The sequence below is a fragment of the Triturus cristatus genome, chromosome 2_1, assembly GCF_964204655.1.
Source record: "Triturus cristatus chromosome 2_1, aTriCri1.1, whole genome shotgun sequence".
In the NCBI taxonomy this organism is placed as follows: Eukaryota; Metazoa; Chordata; class Amphibia; order Caudata; family Salamandridae; genus Triturus; species Triturus cristatus.
The window spans coordinates 507,641,981-507,663,723 of NC_140581.1; the positions used below are offsets into that span (position 1 = coordinate 507,641,981).

The following is a 21,743-nucleotide window of genomic DNA, read 5'->3' on the forward strand; positions in this document are numbered from 1 at the left end:
GTTCAGGGCAAGGACTGGAAATCTCATATTGTAGAGCGTGTGATGGTTTACCGTCTCACGCCTCACTCCACTACAAATAAAGGGGTATATCAGCAACACCCGGCGATAATTATCGCTCAGCACTCTTAACGTGAGGATAATTATCGCCGGGTAATGTGGATTTTTATCGCTGAGATAGCGTACTATTAGCAACGCTTATCTCCTCAGCGATAAAAATCCTCACGCTAACTGCCTAACGTGAGATTATCGCTGGAAACCCAGCGATAATCTCACGTAGTGTGGCATTAGCTTGCTGATAGGGACTCACAAACTTAGCCATGATATCCACCTTCCATAGGATATTATGGCTAAGTCCTGAAGCAGGCGTAAGGAAAGTAGCGATAACAGTAGTTATCGCTACTTTTCCTGCCGCTATGCTTCATAGCGTGGGGCTTGATGATAGGAGAAATGTCGCTTAGCGACATTTCTCCTGTCATGTTAGGTCAGGAACGCCCACTTTGCATCTCATTAGAGATGCAAAGATGGGCGTTAGGAATCCCCACGCTAAAACAAGGTTTCACGCGTTAGCGTGGCCTTGCTAATTAGGCGATAAAATGTACACCGCTTTTCAGCCGAAAACGGCCGCAAAAGCGGCAATAATTTTTTATCGCCAACTTGTAAATATGCCCCAAAGTTCCATTTAAACTGTTTAGTGGAAGGATTCCCAACACTTTTATGTTTCAATCTTGGATGAGGGGTAAGTCTTCATCTGTGAAGAATTCTGATTTCGTAACTCAAAATGTGAAGTCCATCAAGAGAAAAGAGAACTTTGATGCAAGACATGCAGTTTCTCACACGGTGGTACGTGTGGGTGACAGCACGAGAGTCCGCTATCCGCAGAAGTCTGCTGTTTCTAAATATTCTCCTCCATTTAAAGTGACAAAGTTGTTTCAAAATACTATTAAACTTGATGATGGTCAACCTCCAACAAGCGCAATATAGGGCACACATGGGGGACGCTGTAGATCAGTACCTGCAGCGTAATCTGGGGACGGTGTCAACGGCGGCGTCCCTGTGGGAAGCAATGAAGCCCACGCTCTGCGGGGTTGATATCTCCTACTGTGCCTCGGCGCGCAGGGCCCGTAGAGACTCGCTCGTGCGGGCGGAGGCAAAGATTTTGGAACTAGAGGAGCTCAGTGGAGGCCCAGGGGGACGACAGGCCCGCCGTCAGTTGCTGCTGGCGCAGCGGGAGCTCTCCTCTCTTTTGCTAGATGAGGCCCGTCAGGCGTGGTTGGCGACCCGCAGCAGAATTTACCAGTGGGGGGACAAATCCAGTAAACTCCTGCATAGACTGTGCCAGGGAGCGACGCGGCCCCTCACTCTCCCGGGGGTTGTTGGGCCTGAGGGATTGCCGATATCGGACCCGTTGACTATTGCTGAGAGCTTTGCGGAATACTATGCGGAGCTTTATGCGCCCCGAGAATGTTTGCCGGCTGAGGCTATTGACCGGTTCTTGGATGATCTTCCACCCAAGACTCTGACTCTGACAGACGACGTGATTGCGGAGCTCGACCGTCCGTTCACGGCGGACGAATTAACCTCCGCTCTTCAGGAGTTGCAGTCTGGTAAGGCACCGGGTCCCAATGGATTCCCGAATGAATTCTTTAAGAGATACCCCCAACAGCTGGGCCCTCACTTTTGCAGAGTGGTGGAGGAGGCCAGGGAGGCGGGCAGCCTGCCCAGTGATTGGCGACACGCGGAGGTCGTGGTATTTCATAAACCCGGTCGGCCCCCTGAGCATCATGCCTCTTATCGCCCCATCTCCCTTCTCAACGTGGAGGCCAAGGTCTTGGCAAAAGCACTTGCCAATCGCCTCCGTCCCCACATCTCGTCTCTTATACACCCCGACCAGGCCGGATTTATGCCCCAGCGGGCGACCCGCCACAATATACGCAGGGCGCATGCGGCCATAGCGGCTGCGGGTCGTTTGGGGGTCCATGCGGCATTATTACTTGCGGATATGGATCGGGCATTCGACTCCTTAAGCTGGACATATTTGTTTGCCCTCCTGCGTCGACTAAACCTAGGGCCTCGTTTTCTCTCTACTCTACACGGACATTACTGCATCTGTGAGAGTGGCGGGCTCTGTCTCCGCTGTCTTCCCTATTGGTCGCGGCACTAGACAGGGGTGTCCTCTGTCACCCTATTTGTTCGCTCTGGCGATGGAGCCCCTGGCGGCGTGGGTGCGGATTGACGCGCAAGTATCGGGGTTCGAGTGGGCGGATGGCCTGTCAGATCGTATTGCCCTCTACGCCGACGATGTGTTATTCTTTCTTACACAACTAGATAGGACTGGCCCGCGGTTGCTACGCATTATGCAGGTGTTTGGGGAGACTACGGGTGTGCGTATGAATGAGCGTAAATCTACTATTTGGGTTCTGGGGAGCGGGGCGGGTCCGGGTGCTTGGGCGTCTGCGGTTCAGGTGGCGAGTGGAGGGTTGAAATACTTGGGAGTACTCCTGTCCGACGTTAGGTTGACCTCGTGGGAGGGGAATCTGGTGCCTGTGTGGAACAGAGTGCGAGAGGATGTTCGTGCCTGGTCTCACATGCCCCTCTCCATATATGGCCGCTCGGCCATCTTCAAAATGGCCTCGGATGCTCTACCAACTGCAGAATCATCCATATCCTATTCCCGGGGGTTGGTTCCGCCAAGTCAACGCACTACTGGGTCAGTTCCTTTGGGGTGGAGGGGTAGTGCGGGTGGCGCTGCGTACATGTTTTAAGTCTACATTTTGTGGGGGACTTGCCACCTCAGATATTCTCTCCTACTATATGGCATCCCACCTGCTGGTCCTGAATGAATGGTGGTATGGCGACAGGTCTGATCCGGCATATAGCCTTGAACGCCGCCTAATGGGGGATCACTCGCTACATACCCTCCTCTATTCCGCTCCGCTGCGACGGCTACTACCTAGTGTGACGCAACTGGTCTTTCAGATTTGGAGGCAGGAACTGCGGAAGATGGGTTGGTGGAATCGCCTCACGGGGGAGACTCCGCTCTGGAGAAACGGGGGTCTGCCGCAGCTGGCGGCCCTCCCCGGATTTCGGGACTGGGATGCGATAGGGATTTCCACCCTGGGTGACGTTATGAGGGGGCCCATTCTGAAATCCTTCCAGGAGCTCCAGAAGGACTTTCATATGCCGCGTACCCAATTCTTTAAATACTTGCAGTTCCGGCATGCTCTTTCCCCCAGTCTGGTGGGTCTTGAGGAGTTGGACGATTTTAGTCCAATTGAGGCGAAGGTGTTCATGGGGGACCTACGAGACCACAAGATTTCGAGAATATATCAGTCCCTGGTAACTCACTGCTCCCCGTCGTTGCAGCATCTCCGTGAGGTTTGGGAGGGGGATGTGGGTCAGCTGGAGGAGGAGGACTGGACGGAGGCTCAGGCCTCGCCACGCGGGGTGGCTGTCGCTGTGAGCCTTCGGCTCATCCAGTTTAAGTATCTGCACAGAGTCTATTTCACTAGAGTTAGGTTGTATAAGACGGGCCTGGTGGCCTCTCCGCATTGCCTCCGTTGCCTGAATGCAGAGGGGACGCTGCTACACACGATATGGGACTGCCCTGTATTAACTAGGTTCTGGCGGGGGGTCTTGACCTGTCTGTCAGAGGTGCTGGGTTGGGATCTCCCACGGTCCCCCAAACTGGTGCTCTTGCATGTGATGGAGGATATAGGGGCAATGTCTATAAGCGCCATCTGATGCTCCTGGGTTTTACTCTAGCCAAGCGAGATATAGCGAGGGCGTGGAAGGCGGCAGCTGCACCTTCACTATATGTCTGGAAGACCGGTCTCGATTTTTGTATGGGACGGGAGGCCCGCTTCTATGTGGCACGGGGCTGCCCCCGTAAACATTATAAAATATGGAAGCACTGGGCGGACTACAGGGGACTGGACTTAGAGCCCATATTGGAGGAATAGTTGGGTGGGTGGTGGACCATCTCCCTCTAGCTTTAAAGAGGCATGGCACACTGGAGTACTAGGCACAGCCGGGTCTGGGGGGTATGGGTCATGGACGGAACAGAATAGTAGTCGTGCATAGATCTGCTGCCTTGACTGGATGGACAGTGCGATGGGTGGGGGAGTGGGGTGCTGGGTGGTGTTATGTTTTTTTTAACGGAGGGGACTGCTTTGGTTCTGCATGTCTCTTTTGTAGTCTGTATACGATACTTCATGAGAAAAATGTCAAAACTGGTATGTTGTCTTTTGATATGGTTGAAGTCTCTGGGTCACAGAGCTTCGCTGGATGTGTCTTTGACGAATAAAATTTGTTTACAAAAAAAAAAACTTGATGATGGTCGAGTTTGGAATATGAATAGAATTGCTCCTATGCGTTTTGATGGTCATACTAAAACTCCTGTAGTGCTCCCTGATACTTAGCCACCTGTACGCAGAAGTTCCCGTTCTTGTAAACTCCCTGAAACATTACATGACTTTGTTTTACACTAAATGTATTTATTTTTTGTTTTTAGTTTTCCTGTTGTATAGAGGGAAGATGTGTAATAGTTAATATACATTCTGTCTCTGCAGAGACATTCACTGTTTATGTTTGTCAGAGTATGTTAACTCTAGAACCATTGAGTCAGTTGCTGTTGGGCTGACATGTGGATAGGTTGTTTTTCATTATACAGATGAATTTGAAATAAAGAAGACGTTTTTTATCGATACCGGAGTCATCCCTACTTCTTCACACTGTTATCTTTTAATTCATTGATTGTGATTGTTTTATAAACTGTGATAATTTTATTGTTCAACTTTTATGGTTCTCTGAACCGAAATACATCTGTGTCCTCACAGGTTGCAGCATGGCAGTGGCTCACTCTGTATCATTGGCCGCATTCACTCACAGGGAACTTTGCTGTTCTCTACACTGGACATCTGGGCTTAATTCTGGGAGCGTTTCTTGGACAGAATTTCACCTTCAAGAAACATCTACTCAGGGAAGGCAGGTAGGGTAGGGTACAAGATTCCATGGCAGTATGCGCACCCCAACATATAACTCACCGCCAAGCCTCCACACAGAGATCAAAGTAGTTCTGCCACCGTCCGCACACTAGTAGAGCAAGCCAGTTTGTGCCTTCCTCGCTCTAGCAGATCCAACCATTGACCTTGGGAGACCACTCCAAGCTGCATACACCACCTACGGAACAGAGCCTGCGTCTGCAGCCACCTACAAAACTGAGAACTCCCTAAAGAAGGTAAAGATAGCCTGTGCATCCCCCTTGCTCTCTAAAAATTGTACTACTGATTCCCCAGAGAAAGGAAGAGATTCAGTTTTACTCCCAGAAAGTGAAGGAACACTATGTGCCCTCCAGCCATGCAGTTTGACCTCTTAGTTAACCCATCTGATTTCAAGTATGGAGAAACTCCAGGTAGACATAATTGTTAATCTACCGTTTATGGTCTGTCCTCCCATATCCCTGTTTTGATGGTGTACAATATCATTAAATATTCAATGCACACTTATTTCCTCTGAAGCATAATTAGGAGATACGTATAGTCTGTTCACAATGATTTTCACTTGAACAAATTAAGACATGTTTGAATTATCTTTGTGTTGGTTGTGGTAATAGACACTACACTGATCTATTCAAAGCAATATATAGAGAAAACAACATATGTACCTAGTATTACAGAAAGCACAAAAAAACTGTAAAATGCACTAGCTGGTGTATGTAGCCTTGATTACTTACTGGAAGCTTCATTACACTGATTTCTACTGGTCCTCTTCACTTTCCTTCTTTATGAGGTTGGCCCTCCTCCAGAAACGGGCATTCTCTAGTACTTTCCTTATCTATGAGGGTGACCCACTTCCAGAAACAGTACCCTTTACCACTAAACCTTTTTTTAACTTGAGTCCACCTCAGTGAGAAATACCAGAGGGTCACCCTTTAGCAAGAAGTCATGTTGTTTCCTTTCTCCCTGCTGAGGAAGACGCCTTAATAGAAGATTCTTTTCACAGAGTAGTTTTAAGTATAATCTAATGTTTTTTTGTTGATACCTTTCTCAGGGGACCCTTCTGTTTATGGTCTGTTTCGTCTGGCTTTCACTGGACAGAGGAATACTTCTTTGCAACCTCTTGACTTGGAATATGCCATCAGTCACCACTTTCTATGGCATTCAGACACCGCTCACCCTGCAAACTCACCCACCATTTGCTCTGCACAGTCATCCTGAAATTGTGTGGCAGTCAGATACTGCTCACCCAGCACTCACATAGTGCTGACTGCACTTACACATCATTGACATAACTCTCATCCAGCACTCACATACCTCTCATACAGCACTCACATACCTCTCACCCTCCACCCACACATCACACCTTGAACTCAAACTGCTCATCCCACATATACTATTGACATACCACTCACCCTATACTTGCACACCTCTGACCTTGTACAGGGTAACATCTCTCACCCTGTACACATTAAGTTCTCATTCTGCACTGAACACACATCAATCACCGTGTACTGAGGCACTTTCACCCTGCACTCAGGTACTTATCAACCTTCATTCCTGCACCCCTCACCCTGCACAGAGAGCACTCACACCATTCTCCTTGCACTCATACACTACTCCCACACCTCTTCACCTATTATTAATACCGTAGGCAAAACCTAATGCATTGAGCAATGCATAGTGTCATGATTCAGGTTCAGCATGGTCAGGGAATCAAGCATAAACATAGTCATAGATGAAGATTGTAGAGAATGGAACAGTGGACTCTAAAGAGAGGATTTATGCTAGATCAATAATTGACTGACACCATTAGACATTCACTTTCTGGGGTACAGTACACTTCTGGGGCACTTGGGGTAGTGGCACTATTTAAGGTTACTTCACTATGGAGTTTGGGCCTGGCAATGCTCCATTAGTTATGGCTCTCCGCTTTATACTAGTTTTCATCCTTTTACTTGTTCCTCATGTTTGTTGCTTTTTTCCTTTTCCATTCCCTCACATTAGCTTCTCTATACTTATTTTTTTATTAAACGGACAAAAATTGGTTTCGATTATTCACATTCCTCCAATAGCATACTCAGAATTGCTAAAAATATGGCAAACTCTTTGAAGGAAACCTTCTGGTCGCCATCCAAGTCCATCATCTTCATCACCTTCTTTGCCATGTCCTCGTCTTTCCCAGAGGCAGTTAGACTTGGGAACTCTTACTTCAGAAGCTTGGTCAGCTCCTCCTGGTTCAGCTCTCCATCCCTACCATCAGCTTCAGAGTATTTCTTGAATGTCTGGATCATAGCCCCACACAGCTGTTCCAGATGCATCTTGGCTGTTTCGATCGCAAGCCTCAGATCACAAGAAGTGAGCACAGGATCCTGAAACGAGAAGCGTCTCTATAGGTTCTTACCTTTGTGCGTATTGATTGGGGTCAATGTCCTCTGATATCGTCTCCCTGTTACCTCCTTTAGCTCTTGGCTGGTTTGCAGTGGCTCTGGTATCCTGGTCTGCCGAGGGGCTTATCAAAGCTACATCCACTACTGAAACTGGTAAGCTTACTTTGCTTATATGTTTATTTAATTTGATCAAGATTCAGGAGTTGCAGTCTGGTAAGGCACCGGGTCCCAATGGATTCCCGAATGAATTCTTTAAGAGATACTCCCAACAGCTGGGCCCTCACTTTTGCAGAGTGGTGGAGGAGGCCAGGGAGGCGGGCAGCCTGCCCAGTGATTGGCGACACGCGGAGGTCGTGGTATTTCATAAACCTGGTCGGCCCCCTGAGCATCATGCCTCTTATCGCCCCATCTCCCTTCTCAACGTGGAGGCCAAGGTCTTGGCAAAAGCACTTGCCAATCGCCTCCGTCCCCACATCTCGTCTCTTATACACCCCGACCAGGCCGGATTTATGCCCCAGCGGGCGACCCGCCACAATATACGCAGGGCGCATGCGGCCATAGCGGCTGCGGGTCGTTTGGGGGTCCATGCGGCATTATTACTTGCGGATATGGATCGGGCATTCGACTCCTTAAGCTGGACATATTTGTTTGCCCTCCTGCGTCGACTAAACCTAGGGCCTCATTTTCTCTCTACTCTACACGGACATTACTGCATCTGTGAGAGTGGCGGGCTCTGTCTCCGCTGTCTTCCCTATTGGTCGCGGCACTAGACAGGGGTGTCCTCTGTCACCCTATTTGTTCGCTCTGGCGATGGAGCCCCTGGCGGCGTGGGTGCTGATTGACGCGCAAGTATCGGGGTTCGAGTGGGCGGATGGCCTGTCAGATCGTATTGCCCTCTACGCCGACGATGTGTTATTCTTTCTTACACAACTAGATAGGACTGGCCCGCGGTTGCTATGCATTATGCAGGTGTTTGGGGAGACTACGGGTGTGCGTATGAATGAGCGTAAATCTACTATTTGGGTTCTGGGGAGCGGGGCGGGTCCGGGTGCTTGGGCGTCTGCGGTTCAGGTGGCGAGTGGAGGGTTGAAATACTTGGGAGTACTCCTGTCCGACGTTAGGTTGACCTTGTGGGAGGGGAATCTGGTGCCTGTGTGGAACAGAGTGCAAGAGGATGTTCGTGCCTGGTCTCACATGCCCCTCTCTATATATGGCCGCTCGGCCATCTTCAAAATGGCCTCGGATGCTCTACCAACTGCAGAATCATCCATATCCTATTCCCGGGGGTTGGTTCCGCCAAGTCAACGCACTACTGGGTCAGTTCCTTTGGGGTGGAGGGGTAGTGCGGGTGGCGCTGCGTACATGTTTTAAGTCTACATTTTGTGGGGGACTTGCCACCTCAGATATTCTCTCCTACTATATGGCATCCCACCTGCTGGTCCTGAATGAATGGTGGTATGGCGACAGGTCGGATCCGGCATATAGCCTTGAACGCCGCCTAATGGGGGATCACTCGCTACATACCCTCCTCTATTCCGCTCCGCTGCGACGGCTACTACCTAGTGTGACGCAACTGGTCTTTCAGATTTGGAGGCAGGCGCTGCGGATGATGGGTTGGTGGAATCGCCTCACGGGGGAGACTCCGCTCTGGAGAAACGGGGGTCTGCCGCAGCTGGCAGCCCTCCCCGGATTTCGGGACTGGGATGCGATAGGGATTTCCACCCTGGGTGACGTTATGAGGGGGCCCATTCTGAAATCCTTCCAGGAGCTCCAGAAGGACTTTCATATGCCGCGTACCCAATTCTTTAAATACTTGCAGTTCCGGCATGCTCTTTCCCCCAGTCTGGTGGGTCTTGAGGAGTTGGACGATTTTAGTCCAATTGAGGCGAAGGTGTTCATGGGGGACCTACGAGACCACAAGATTTCGAGAATATATCAGTCCCTGGTAACTCACTGCTCCCCGTCGTTGCAGCATCTCCGTGAGGTTTGGGAGGGGGATGTGGGTCAGCTGGAGGAGGAGGACTGGACGGAGGCTCTGGCCTCGCCGCGCGGGGCGGCTGTCGCTGTGAGCCTTCGGCTCATCCAGTTTAAGTATCTGCACAGAGTCTATTTCACTAGAGTTAGGTTGTATAAGGCGGGCCTGGTGGCCTCTCCGCATTGCCTCCGTTGCCTGAATGCAGAGGGGACGCTGCTACACACGATATGGGACTGCCCTGTATTAACTAGGTTCTGGCGGGGGGTCTTGACCTGTCTGTCAGAGGTGCTGGGTTGGGATCTCCCACGGTCCCCCTAACTGGTGCTCTTGCATGTGATGGAGGATATAGGGGCAATGTCTATAAGCGCCATCTGATGCTCCTGGGTTTTACTCTAGCCAAGCGAGATATAGCGAGGTCGTGGAAGGCGACAGCTGCACCTTCACTATATGTCTGGAAGACCGGTCTCGATTTTTGTATGGGACTGGAGGCCCGCTTCTATGTGGCACGGGGCTGCCCCCGTAAACATTATAAAATATGGAAGCACTGGGCGGACTACAGGGGACTGGACTTAGAGCCCATATTGGAGGAATAGTTGGGTGGGTGGTGGACCATCTCCCTCTAGCTTTAAAGAGGCATGGCACACTGGAGTACCAGGCACAGCCGGGTCTGGGGGGTATGGGTCATCGACGGAACAGAATAGTAGTCGTGCATAGATCTGCTGCCTTGACTGGATGGACAGTGCGATGGGTGGGGGAGTGGGGTGGGGGGTGGTGTTATGTTTTTTTAACGGAGGGGACTGCTTTGGTTCTGCATGTCTCTTTTGTAGTCTGTATACGATACTTCATGAGAAAAATGTCAAAACTGGTATGTTGTCTTTTGATATGGTTGAAGTCTCTGGGTCACAGAGCTTCGCTGGATGTGTCTTTGACGAATAAAATTTGTTTACAAAAAAAAAACTTGATGATGGTCGAGTTTGAAATATGAATAGAATTGCTCCTATGCGTTTTGATGGTCATACTAAAACTCCTGTAGTGCTCCCTGATACTTAGCCACCTGTACGCAGAAGTTCCCGTTCTTGTAAACACCCTGAAACATTACATGACTTTGTTTTACACTAAATGTATTTATTTTTTGTTTTTAGTTTTCCTGTTGTATAGAGGGAAGATGTGTAATAGTTAATATACATTCTGTCTCTGCAGAGACATTCACTGTTTATGTTTGTCAGAGTATGTTAACTCTAGAACCATTGAGTCAGTTGCTGTTGGGCTGACATGTGGATAGGTTGTTTTTCATTATACAGATGAATTTGAAATAAAGAAGACGTTTTTTATCGATACCGGAGTCATCCCTACTTCTTCACACTGTTATCTTTTAATTCATTGATTGTGATTGTTTTATAAACTGTGATAATTTTATTGTTCAACTTTTATGGTTCTCTGAACCGAAATACATCTGTGTCCTCACAGGTTGCAGCATGGCAGTGGCTCACTCTGTATCATTGGCCGCATTCACTCACAGGGAACTTTGCTGTTCTCTACACTGGACATCTGGGCTTAATTCTGGGAGCGTTTCTTGGACAGAATTTCACCTTCAAGAAACATCTACTCAGGGAAGGCAGGTAGGGTAGGGTACAAGATTCCATGGCAGTATGCGCACCCCAACATATAACTCACCGCCAAGCCTCCACACAGAGATCAAAGTAGTTCTGCCACCGTCCGCACACTAGTAGAGCAAGCCAGTTTGTGCCTTCCTCGCTCTAGCAGATCCAACCATTGACCTTGGGAGACCACTCCAAGCTGCATACACCACCTACGGAACAGAGCCTGCGTCTGCAGCCACCTACAAAACTGAGAACTCCCTAAAGAAGGTAAAGATAGCCTGTGCATCCCCCTTGCTCTCTAAAAATTGTACTACTGATTCCCCAGAGAAAGGAAGAGATTCAGTTTTACTCCCAGAAAGTGAAGGAACACTATGTGCCCTCCAGCCATGCAGTTTGACCTCTTAGTTAACCCATCTGATTTCAAGTATGGAGAAACTCCAGGTAGACATAATTGTTAATCTACCGTTTATGGTCTGTCCTCCCATATCCCTGTTTTGATGGTGTACAATATCATTAAATATTCAATGCACACTTATTTCCTCTGAAGCATAGTTAGGAGATACGTATAGTCTGTTCACAATGATTTTCACTTGAACAAATTAAGACATGTTTGAATTATCTTTGGGTTGGTTGTGGTAATAGACACTACACTGATCTATTCAAAGCAATATATAGAGAAAACAACATATGTACCTAGTATTACAGAAAGCACAAAAAAACTGTAAAATGCACTAGCTGGTGTATGTAGCCTTGATTACTTACTGGAAGCTTCATTACACTGATTTCTACTGGTCCTCTTCACTTTCCTTCTTTATGAGGTTGGCCCTCCTCCAGAAACGGGCATTCTCTAGTACTTTCCTTATCTATGAGGGTGACCCACTTCCAGAAACAGTACCCTTTACCACTAAACCTTTTTTTAACTTGAGTCCACCTCAGTGAGAAATACCAGAGGGTCACCCTTTTGCAAGAAGTCATGTTCTTTCCTTTCTCCCTGCTGAGGAAGACGCCTTAATAGAAGATTCTTTTCACAGAGTAGTTTTAAGTATAATCTAATGTTTTTTTGTTGATACCTTTCTCAGGGGACCCTTCTGTTTATGGTCTGTTTCGTCTGGCTTTCACTGGACAGAGGAATACTTCTTTGCAACCTCTTGACTTGGAATATGCCATCAGTCACCACTTTCTATGGCATTCAGACACCGCTCACCCTGCAAACTCACCCACCATTTGCTCTGCACAGTCATCCTGAAATTGTGTGGCAGTCAGATACTGCTCACCCAGCACTCACATAGTGCTGACTGCACTTACACATCATTGACATAACTCTCATCCAGCACTCACATACCTCTCATACAGCACTCACATACCTCTCACCCTCCACCCACACATCACACCTTGAACTCAAACTGCTCATCCCACATATACTATTGACATACCACTCACCCTATACTTGCACACCTCTGACCTTGTACAGGGTAACATCTCTCACCCTGTACACATTAAGTTCTCATTCTGCACTGAACACACATCAATCACCGTGTACTGAGGCACTTTCACCCTGCACTCAGGTACTTATCAACCTTCATTCCTGCACCCCTCACCCTGCACAGAGAGCACTCACACCATTCTCCTTGCACTCATACACTACTCCCACACCTCTTCACCTATTATTAATACCGTAGGCAAAACCTAATGCATTGAGCAATGCATAGTGTCATGATTCAGGTTCAGCATGGTCAGGGAATCAAGCATAAACATAGTCATAGATGAAGATTGTAGAGAATGGAACAGTGGACTCTAAAGAGAGGATTTATGCTAGATCAATAATTGACTGACACCATTAGACATTCACTTTCTGGGGTACAGTACACTTCTGGGGCACTTGGGGTAGTGGCACTATTTAAGGTTACTTCACTATGGAGTTTGGGCCTGGCAATGCTCCATTAGTTATGGCTCTCCGCTTTATACTAGTTTTCATCCTTTTACTTGTTCCTCATGTTTGTTGCTTTTTTCCTTTTCCATTCCCTCACATTAGCTTCTCTATACTTATTTTTTTATTAAACGGACAAAAATTGGTTTCGATTATTCACATTCCTCCAATAGCATACTCAGAATTGCTAAAAATATGGCAAACTCTTTGAAGGAAACCTTCTGGTCGCCATCCAAGTCCATCATCTTCATCACCTTCTTTGCCATGTCCTCGTCTTTCCCAGAGGCAGTTAGACTTGGGAACTCTTACTTCAGAAGCTTGGTCAGCTCCTCCTGGTTCAGCTCTCCATCCCTACCATCAGCTTCAGAGTATTTCTTGAATGTCTGGATCATAGCCCCCACACAGCTGTTCCAGATGCATCTTGGCTGTTTCGATCGCAAGCCTCAGATCACAAGAAGTGAGCACAGGATCCTGAAACGAGAAGCGTCTCTATAGGTTCTTACCTTTGTGCGTATTGATTGGGGTCAATGTCCTCTGATATCGTCTCCCTCTTACCTCCTTTAGCTCTTGGCTGGTTTGCAGTGGCTCTGGTATCCTGGTCTGCCGAGGGGCTTATCAAAGCTACATCCACTACTGAAACTGGTAAGCTTACTTTGCTTATATGTTTATTTAATTTGATCAAGGTTACCCTGTGGTCTTCTGTTTACTCTGTAGCTGGTGCAGTGAAATACCATTTTACCATATTGAGGTTACCTTATGACCTTCTGCCATCCCCAGTTCCTGCTGCAACTTCTCCATCAATTCCCCACTAGGTGCCATCATTTTTCTCAAACCCACAATGTGATTAACTTTTGCTTTGCTGGGTAGTACGCTTTTTTGTGTATTTTTTTTTTTTTTTTTACTTCATCGAATCATTTCCCAAGGTTCTGAACATTTTTAATATAATCAGGAAAGACCAGTAGGGTTACATATTTGTAGTTGGTCCTCCTGTGATCCCATGAACCTCCATGCCTGCCATAAGGCATCTCTGTAATTGAACAGTTTGGCTATTATTGCTCTTGGTGGGGCTAATAGGGGTAGGCGTGGCATCAGAGCTATCTGTGCTCAGTCCACCAAACTGAAACAATAGATTTGTAGGTTTAGGGTAATTTCGGTTTCATATGTGTATATTATATGTAATGACTTTTTGCAGTATGCTTACAACCCTAATATTGCAGTGGTTTGACTACCTTCAGTTCCTTGTGCTCAAAGCTTCAATTATATAACTTTATCTCTCAGGTGGGCACTTCCTCCTCCAGAACCACTGCAGATGTTTCTGCTATTGCACCTTGTTGGAAACCGGGCAACCGGGTTAGCAGTCACCAGGTTCCCAGCACAGTGGTAGCTTGGCTCGAGCGGTTGGGGGTCAGGCACCGTGTTAAGCGTACGTCACACCCTCACAATAACCATGCGTTCATCCGTTCCAAAAACGACACTACACCGTAAAAATTATGGAAGACAAGATGAAAATATATATGTCTTTATCTTATTTTCTCTTAGTTGCAGGTTTCATGACATAAATACAATACAACAGAATTTTCCTTCAAAACAGCAGGTCAAATAAACAATACTGAATTTCCACAAAAAGGTTCATGTCATCATTAAGCAAAGAATAAATAGTTGGGCAATAAATATAGACGGCAAATAAATACAGTCAGACAATAAATACAGTGCAAGAATAAATTAGTGGAAGACAATAAATAAAGCACCTTCAATAAATAAGGAAAAGCAATCAATGACAGATACAGATCAGATCACTTTCATGAGGTAACTTGGTCTTACTTTGCCCATACACAGCTTGTGGTCATTTGGATGGCATGGGGGTGTCCCACCTAGATTGGTCAAGGCTGGGGCCTAAGCTGAGGCAGAACCAGGGTAACCTAAAGATCTGGCCCTCCAAACTACACAGCCCCTCACAGATGTCACTGCACCAGTCTCAGTTCACCCCTGGCACTCCCAGGCTGGTTCTAACACCCCTTTAACCCCTAGGATGGTCTTTTAGGGCTCCACGGGGCCTCAGACGCCCCCTCTACCACTTACTGCCCTTTTCACGATGATCGGCTCCGCTCGGCGCTGTGTCGATGTCGTGAGGCGGCTCCGGCTCGATGTCGCTGGGCGGCCTCGTCTCGATGTCGCTGGGCGGTCTCGACTCGGTGTCGCTGGGCGGTCTCGACTCGATGTCGCTGGGCGGTCTCGACTCGCTGTCGCCTTCCGGCGTCACAGGGACACGGCCTCCCCGCTTCCGGGTGTCTCCGGAGTGCGATCTCCACTCCCGACCTCCGGCGCGCTTCACCTCCGTTTCCGGCGACTCCGGTGGGCGGACTTCACTCCCCCGTCGACGCCTCACCTCGACCTCAGGTGAATCTCCACTCGACCTCCGGTGAATCTCCACTCGACCTCCGGCGCCTCTCCACGACCTCCGTCGGCGCCCTCACCTCGACCTCGGGTGAATCTCCACTCGACCTCCGGCGCCTCTCCACGACCTCCGTCGGCGCCCTCACTCGACCTCTGGCGGCTCCGGGTACGACGTCTGCTTTCTGTCAGCGCCGCTTCTCTACCTCAGGCCCCAGGTCTCCAGGCTTCTCGACGTCAGGACTCCAGGAGGACACCACTGAACAGGTCAGGAACTTGCTGTTCTTCCTCTTTAAGGCCTGTTTCAAATGTTCAGTTCCTTAAGATGGTTCTTCTGGTCTTGGTCCCACACAGGGCTTTAGGCTGGGCTTGGTCAGTAGGGACTAGCATCAAGGGTGGGTTTCTGGACCCCACTCCAAGCACTGGTTTCCACCCCTGCTGCCTTACTCCGACCTCCTTCTATATCTGTCCTCTCTCTTCTCCAGTCAGTTGCCAACTGCCACTCTGAGATGGCCTCCCAACATTCTAAACTGCCTCCCACTGTCACAGGGTTCTAAAATGTTACAGAAGGTTCTAGAAACCTCCAGTGGGTTCTGGTGATGTCAGAGGTGACAATGGATGGCCACCATTTTGTGTCTCAGGCCCTCAGACAGAAGTTCCAGGGGTAGGGAAAATGGCTCCCTGACCCTGCATCAACACTAAAAAGTCTGGTGGTTCCCAAAAAGGAAAAATTATAACAGGGTTTGAGGCAGAAGTGGGACAAAATAAATAATGATGAGGAGGGACCACCCAAAGGGCTGACAGGTCTAACACACCTTTTTCAGGGCCCTTCTCAGGTCAGTAAATGGACTTTCAGGCCACTGCGTCTATCTTGTCGTCTAATGCGGTTTGTAGCTCTGCACTGCCTTCAAGAGTTTATTAAATGGAAGGATCATGCCCAATGCCCTTTCACCTTCTTAATCTACTTTAGTACAGCTGTGTTTATTTTACTATTTTGACCAAGTTCAAGGGTTCCTACATTTACCCTTTCTGAATTTTCAGTCAATGTTGTATGCCCAATCCAATACACTTTCCAATGGCTCTAAGGTTATGGGCCATTTGTACATATTTCAGGGATTGTGATTTCCTAATGGTCAAAAACCTAGAAGTTGGAAATACCGATTCCTCATGGGGTCACAATAGGCCTACCTCATGAATATTAATGAGGCAGGTCGTAGTTAGCAACCCATTAGGAACTGCAGCCATCACAGGGATGGTGGCCTGCTAGGGTCAGCAGACAACCATGTCTGTAATTGCTTTTTAATAAATCTATCTTTTAACGTTAAGTTTGATTTTTTACTGCTGTCAAAAGATATTGGTTTCAACATTCATAAAGGGGAAGGGTTCCCCTGCAGACCCCATCCCATTTGCTAATGGTTACCACCACCCTACAGATGTTGGGAAGAAAATGTCGGTTTTCCGACCGTAATTCAGTCGCAAATCATTCATACATACCACTGCAATTCGGTATTTGAAAGGGACGCCCTAAACACGCCTTTTCCAAATACCAAATTGCTAAACACAAATTGTGATTCAGTAACATGTTACCGAGTCACAATTTGGATTTTGTTCATATGGCCCTGATCTAGCACAAACCCAATAATTTGATCAGGGATAAATAATCAATAAATCATATACATTGGCCCATACACATTCACCCAGATCCCTGATGCGCTGCGGTCGAGTTTGTTAACTTGTCTCAAATTTTACTCTCGCTATTAAGGTTAAACCTTAAACATTTGTATATTTGTGCAAACTGAAATAATCATAATCAACTTTTCATCTACTTGGTCGATGGACCAACTAGTTGAAGAGTTGATGGCAATGGAAATTCTAAGGAAACATCTGATCAAATAAAACTGACTAAAATAATCACAGACTCTCAGTGGGATTTAGTAATTTTATCTAGTAATAATAAATGCTCATATTGGTTATTTCATAAATTCAAAAACTGGAAACCTCGTGAGAGACAAAGCTAAACTTAAACATCACAATAACGGAACCAACATTTCAAATATACGTTGCAAAAGAGTGGACAAATGGAGAAACATCAGATGCAAGTAAAATATATCGATTTAAACTGTCAATTCAGAGGGATAGGTGAAGAGACAGAAGGTACAGAGACAAGAAATATGACTGCAAAATTATTCTGCAATACTAGATTAGATCAAATACTAACACAAGGGATCTGTAAGGAAAACCACCACCCAGGCCTAGGTAGCAGTGGGAAACCCTAGACCAAGAGTCGGGGATCAAAGACTAAGGAATCAGGACAAGGACAGGAACAGCTAGGTCTCTCTGCAACCTGACGATCAGCGGTGCACCCCTCACTCGGACACCTTCAGCCTATGCAACCTGCATCAGCTCTAACCTCACCCCCAATGCACCTATTCTTATACCCAAAAAAACTACACGCCCGTCCCACAGTAGTTGCTATATCCGTACTTTCTAGCAAAGGGATTGTTTAAGTTCTGGGGGTGGGATGTAACCCATGGTGAAATCATTCTACTCTTGAATACACTATTGTTCTAAACATTTTTTATACAGTCATCAATTTCAGCTTCTCTCTCATGGGTACATCTGCTACATTTTATTATACAATCAATATTTTCAACGACTTGACTTCCATTCCCACGAAGACACTGGTTTTAGCCGCTTGACAAATGTCCTGTCCTTCACCAGGTCACGCTTTCTCAGCTTGTTCAACAGCTCAGTCCTGTGGTCACATGGTTTCCTCGCACACACATCTCCACCCACCCACTATGTGGTCAACTTAATAAGATGGAAGATTCGCCCATTACTGAAAAAACAGAAAACAGACATTTATTAATTATGTGCTAATGTATTTTTCACTGTTTACCACCCACCTTAGTTCTACTTCATGTTATCGGTTTTCCTAGCATAGCATAAGCAGGAAAGGAGCATTATTTATTAGGATAGAGCAGCACACGTCATGCCTTTTACTACATATACATGCAGCCTTGCCATGCAAAACCTTCTTAATTCATACTATACACAAGATTATTACATTTCCGGTTATTTACGCATTAAATTTTGTTTTTTCATGCAATTTGCAAAGCAAGCCTCCCACTTGTAGTTTATTTGTGCGGATTAGTCATTCTATCACTACTGACTGTTAGTACATGTTATAGGAGTGTTCGATTGAGCAGGTTTCTTTTGCGAAATCCTGCCCCATCAATCCCCCCTCTGATGGCTTTAGGAGCCATCATAAATACTCACCATACCGAGTGACACCTTTCAATTTATCTAGATCCTACTTTCTTTCTCTTCTTTTATGGCATCCTAATTTATCTTTTTTATTCTCTCATAATATTCTTCATTTATCTCCTCTAATTCTATCTCTTCTCTCTTTCTTTTTATTCCCTTTCTTTTATTCTTTTTGTCTGCTACTTCTTTTCTTTCTTTTCTGCATTTACAACACTTATATGCTGTTAAGATCACTAGAACTACTATTGCTATAGGAAGTATTGGAATTATTATTTTTCCTAATAAACTACTTCCCAAGTTTGAAAACTACCTACGTACCGCAGAGAAACTCTTACCAAGTCTCTCCCAAACACAGTCAACCTCCAGTTGGGTTAAATCTTTATGTAATTGTGTAATATTTCCAATATATCCTTCTATCCCTTTACTTTTATCCGGGATATAAGTACAGGAGTGTTGAATTTTCAACATGCCACAGACTCCACCCTCTTTTGCCAAAAGAATGTCAAGGGCAAGTCGATTTTGCAAAACCATTGATCTGATTGCCACCATTTCGGTATCAATCATCAAGAAACCACTAGCAGTATCTGTTGATAAACGATCAACCACTGTGGACAATTTTCGAATTTTGTGTGAATTCAAAACAACTCCAACTGAGGGTATCGGTGCACCAAAAATATCACCTACTATTTCTGGAAAACTTGCTCTCTTACTACGTGTTAGACCTTGTTTTATTTCATTGACACTATTATCCTTACGGTCTACATGGTAGATTTTTGGAAAAACAATCCCAAAATAACAGCTCCCTTACCAATGTGCAGGTAACCTATAATAGGCTTACTTGCCACACACATAAAATATCCCAGGGAATACAGGATCCGTTCCACCCTTTAATCCCCATCCTCCAGTAATTTGGAAAGTAAGCTCACATTCACTAGTGCCGATGAAATAATTGTTATAATTAGTCTTTGATCTAAATAAACATAGTTTCCCCTTTTGTGACCAGTCCAGGGACATCGCAGCATATGTCTCACCCTTCTCATATTTTCCCTCTCTAAATGCCCAAGGTGGCGTCTGTGGTTTCTGTTCATCAGCTTTCTTCTGGAAACTTACTCTTCTATTTTCTACCATGTTCAGGAATAGCTTCTCTTCAATATGCAAGCTACACGTTAGATTGTTCTTATAAGCATGTTCTACTAATGGTTTAGTAATATGGAAGAATTCTCCCATAAAGCGTGCATTCTTACCACGTATTACTTTATTTAATTCCCTTACAATTAGTACTTCTGAAAATACTAAATCTATATCAGTATATTGATATTCTAGCTTACCTATCATGTAGAATAGGCTGCTAAGGACACTACAAGACACACCATATGTTAGTGACAGGTGGCGGTATGTTATACCTTCAGAAACAGACAAAGGTTATTTCATGGAGACGTAACAATCACTCACATTCATAGTGTCAGTATACTCATACAACAGCTTAGTAAAAACATTTATTGAAAAATCACTAATTGATTTGTCATGATGGAGAATACTTACATCCAATTGTTCTTTGTTAGTACTCATAGTTTGTTTAGAAACATCTTTAGATTTTTCAATTGACACATCATTAGTATTATTAACAATATTATTCACATTAAAGGTGGGTATGACAACAATTAATAGGACCCATATAATCGTTAATCGGAAAACACTACATAAGCAGGTTTTAATACATCTACATCTTAAACTAGAGTTTGGTTGTCCAGTCACTTCTGTTTCAGCCATTTTGATATACTACAAAAAAAAAATACAAAAATTAACTCTATTTCTAAACAAACATTCTAACAGGAAAGGAAAAATTTCTTGTGTGATCCCACACTTAATTACTTTCTTCTTCACCCCTTTTATTTTTCAGTCCTTTTGGTTTCTCTTGAGTCTTTTATTCAATTCATCTTACAAATTTTTCACCTAATCTCTTTACAGTTCCTTTTAAGGTGGTCTCAGTTTGTTCTCGTCTTCTTTTTCAATGTCACTACTGTTGTGTTCTTCGCTTAAACCTAAACTTTCAAATTCTTCCAAGATAATGTAGGTCCATTCTGGAGCTTTGTACTTTCTACATGGAATTCTTGCTCTTTTGGATTTACGAGGTTTTCTTCTTGAATTTTCTTGTTCAGTCTGCCTTGTAACTTCGTTACTTTGTTCTGGTCTTTTCCTTATCTTCTCCTTACTATCCTATATTTTAGTCTTCTTGCTCCACTTGGCCAATTGTCTCCCTTTCTTGGTCTCTTTTTCTGTACTACACTTTCAACTTCTGTGTTTTGTTCACCATTTATTTTATTTAATCTTCTTTCTATCTGTTTTTCTCTATTTTCTTGTAGTTCTGTTTCTGCAGGTTCTACACTCTTTTCTGATTCATCAGTGAGTTCACCTTCTTCTAGCTCCTTTGTGGCTCTGCCTTCCTCTGGTCCTGCTTCTGTTTCATCAGCTGTTTCCTTTCCCTCTGTCTTGACAGCTGCTTTACTTTCCTCTGGCACAACTACAACCTCACCTTCTTCTGACTCAACAGCAGTCTTTTCAGTCCCAGTATCTGGTGCCCCATTCTACTCGACTAGTGCTCGGCTGTTTATTGTCAAAATGTTCATCAGAATCTGTCACTTCAGACTCTTCAGCTATGCACACCTCAGCAGCTGGTTCTTGATTTTGATTTTCCAGCTGCTGTTCTTCAGGTCTTTCAATTGGACTTGGGACTAGACGAGTATGACTTGCATGTATCCAATTTGGAAAGTCAAAACACTTCACTGCTGTGGTCGTCATCAATATGATCTGGTAAGGGTCGCTCCAACGGGGTTCTAGGCACATTTTCCTCACGTGCTTCTTGACTAGAACCCACTCACCAGGATTCAAATCATGTGCTTGATTCTGCTGTGTCGGTGTGGCATTTCCTCCAACCTGGCGAGACACTGAACGTACCAGGTCAGCCAGTCCCTTACAATAATTAAGCACACTATCATCAGACATATTCATCAGTTTATTCGCAGGTATGTATGCTTGTCTCATGGCTCTTCCCATTAGTAATTCATGGGGGCTCAATTCAGTCTTTTTGTCAGGTATGCTTCTAAGACTCATTAGTACAAGGGGTAAAGCATCAGGTCACTTCAGTGTTGTAGATGCGCACACCTTTCCTAATCTCGATTTTATTGTGCCATTTATCCG

The 21,743-nt window shown here is 45.7% G+C and overlaps 1 long non-coding RNA gene and 2 pseudogenes across 2 annotated transcripts in view; all 3 read right to left on the bottom strand.

Moving 5' to 3' along the window:
- Window positions 1-7,048: 7,048 nt before the first annotated feature.
- Window positions 7,049-7,315, bottom strand: LOC146865569 (protein S100-A2 pseudogene; annotated as a pseudogene).
- A 5,724-nt stretch (window positions 7,316-13,039) lies between these two features.
- Window positions 13,040-13,307, bottom strand: LOC146865570 (protein S100-A2 pseudogene; annotated as a pseudogene).
- Window positions 13,308-17,091: 3,784 nt separating this feature from the next.
- LOC146865571 (uncharacterized) overlaps window positions 17,092-21,743 on the bottom strand; it is a 109,495-nt gene continuing 104,843 nt past the window's right edge. Inside the window, exon 4 of one of the 2 annotated variants that reach the window (XR_014970326.1) lies at window positions 17,092-18,117. This is a non-coding gene — a long non-coding RNA (uncharacterized LOC146865571). The remainder of the gene's footprint in view (window positions 18,118-21,743) is intronic. The other variant, XR_014970325.1, reaches the window with a different exon arrangement.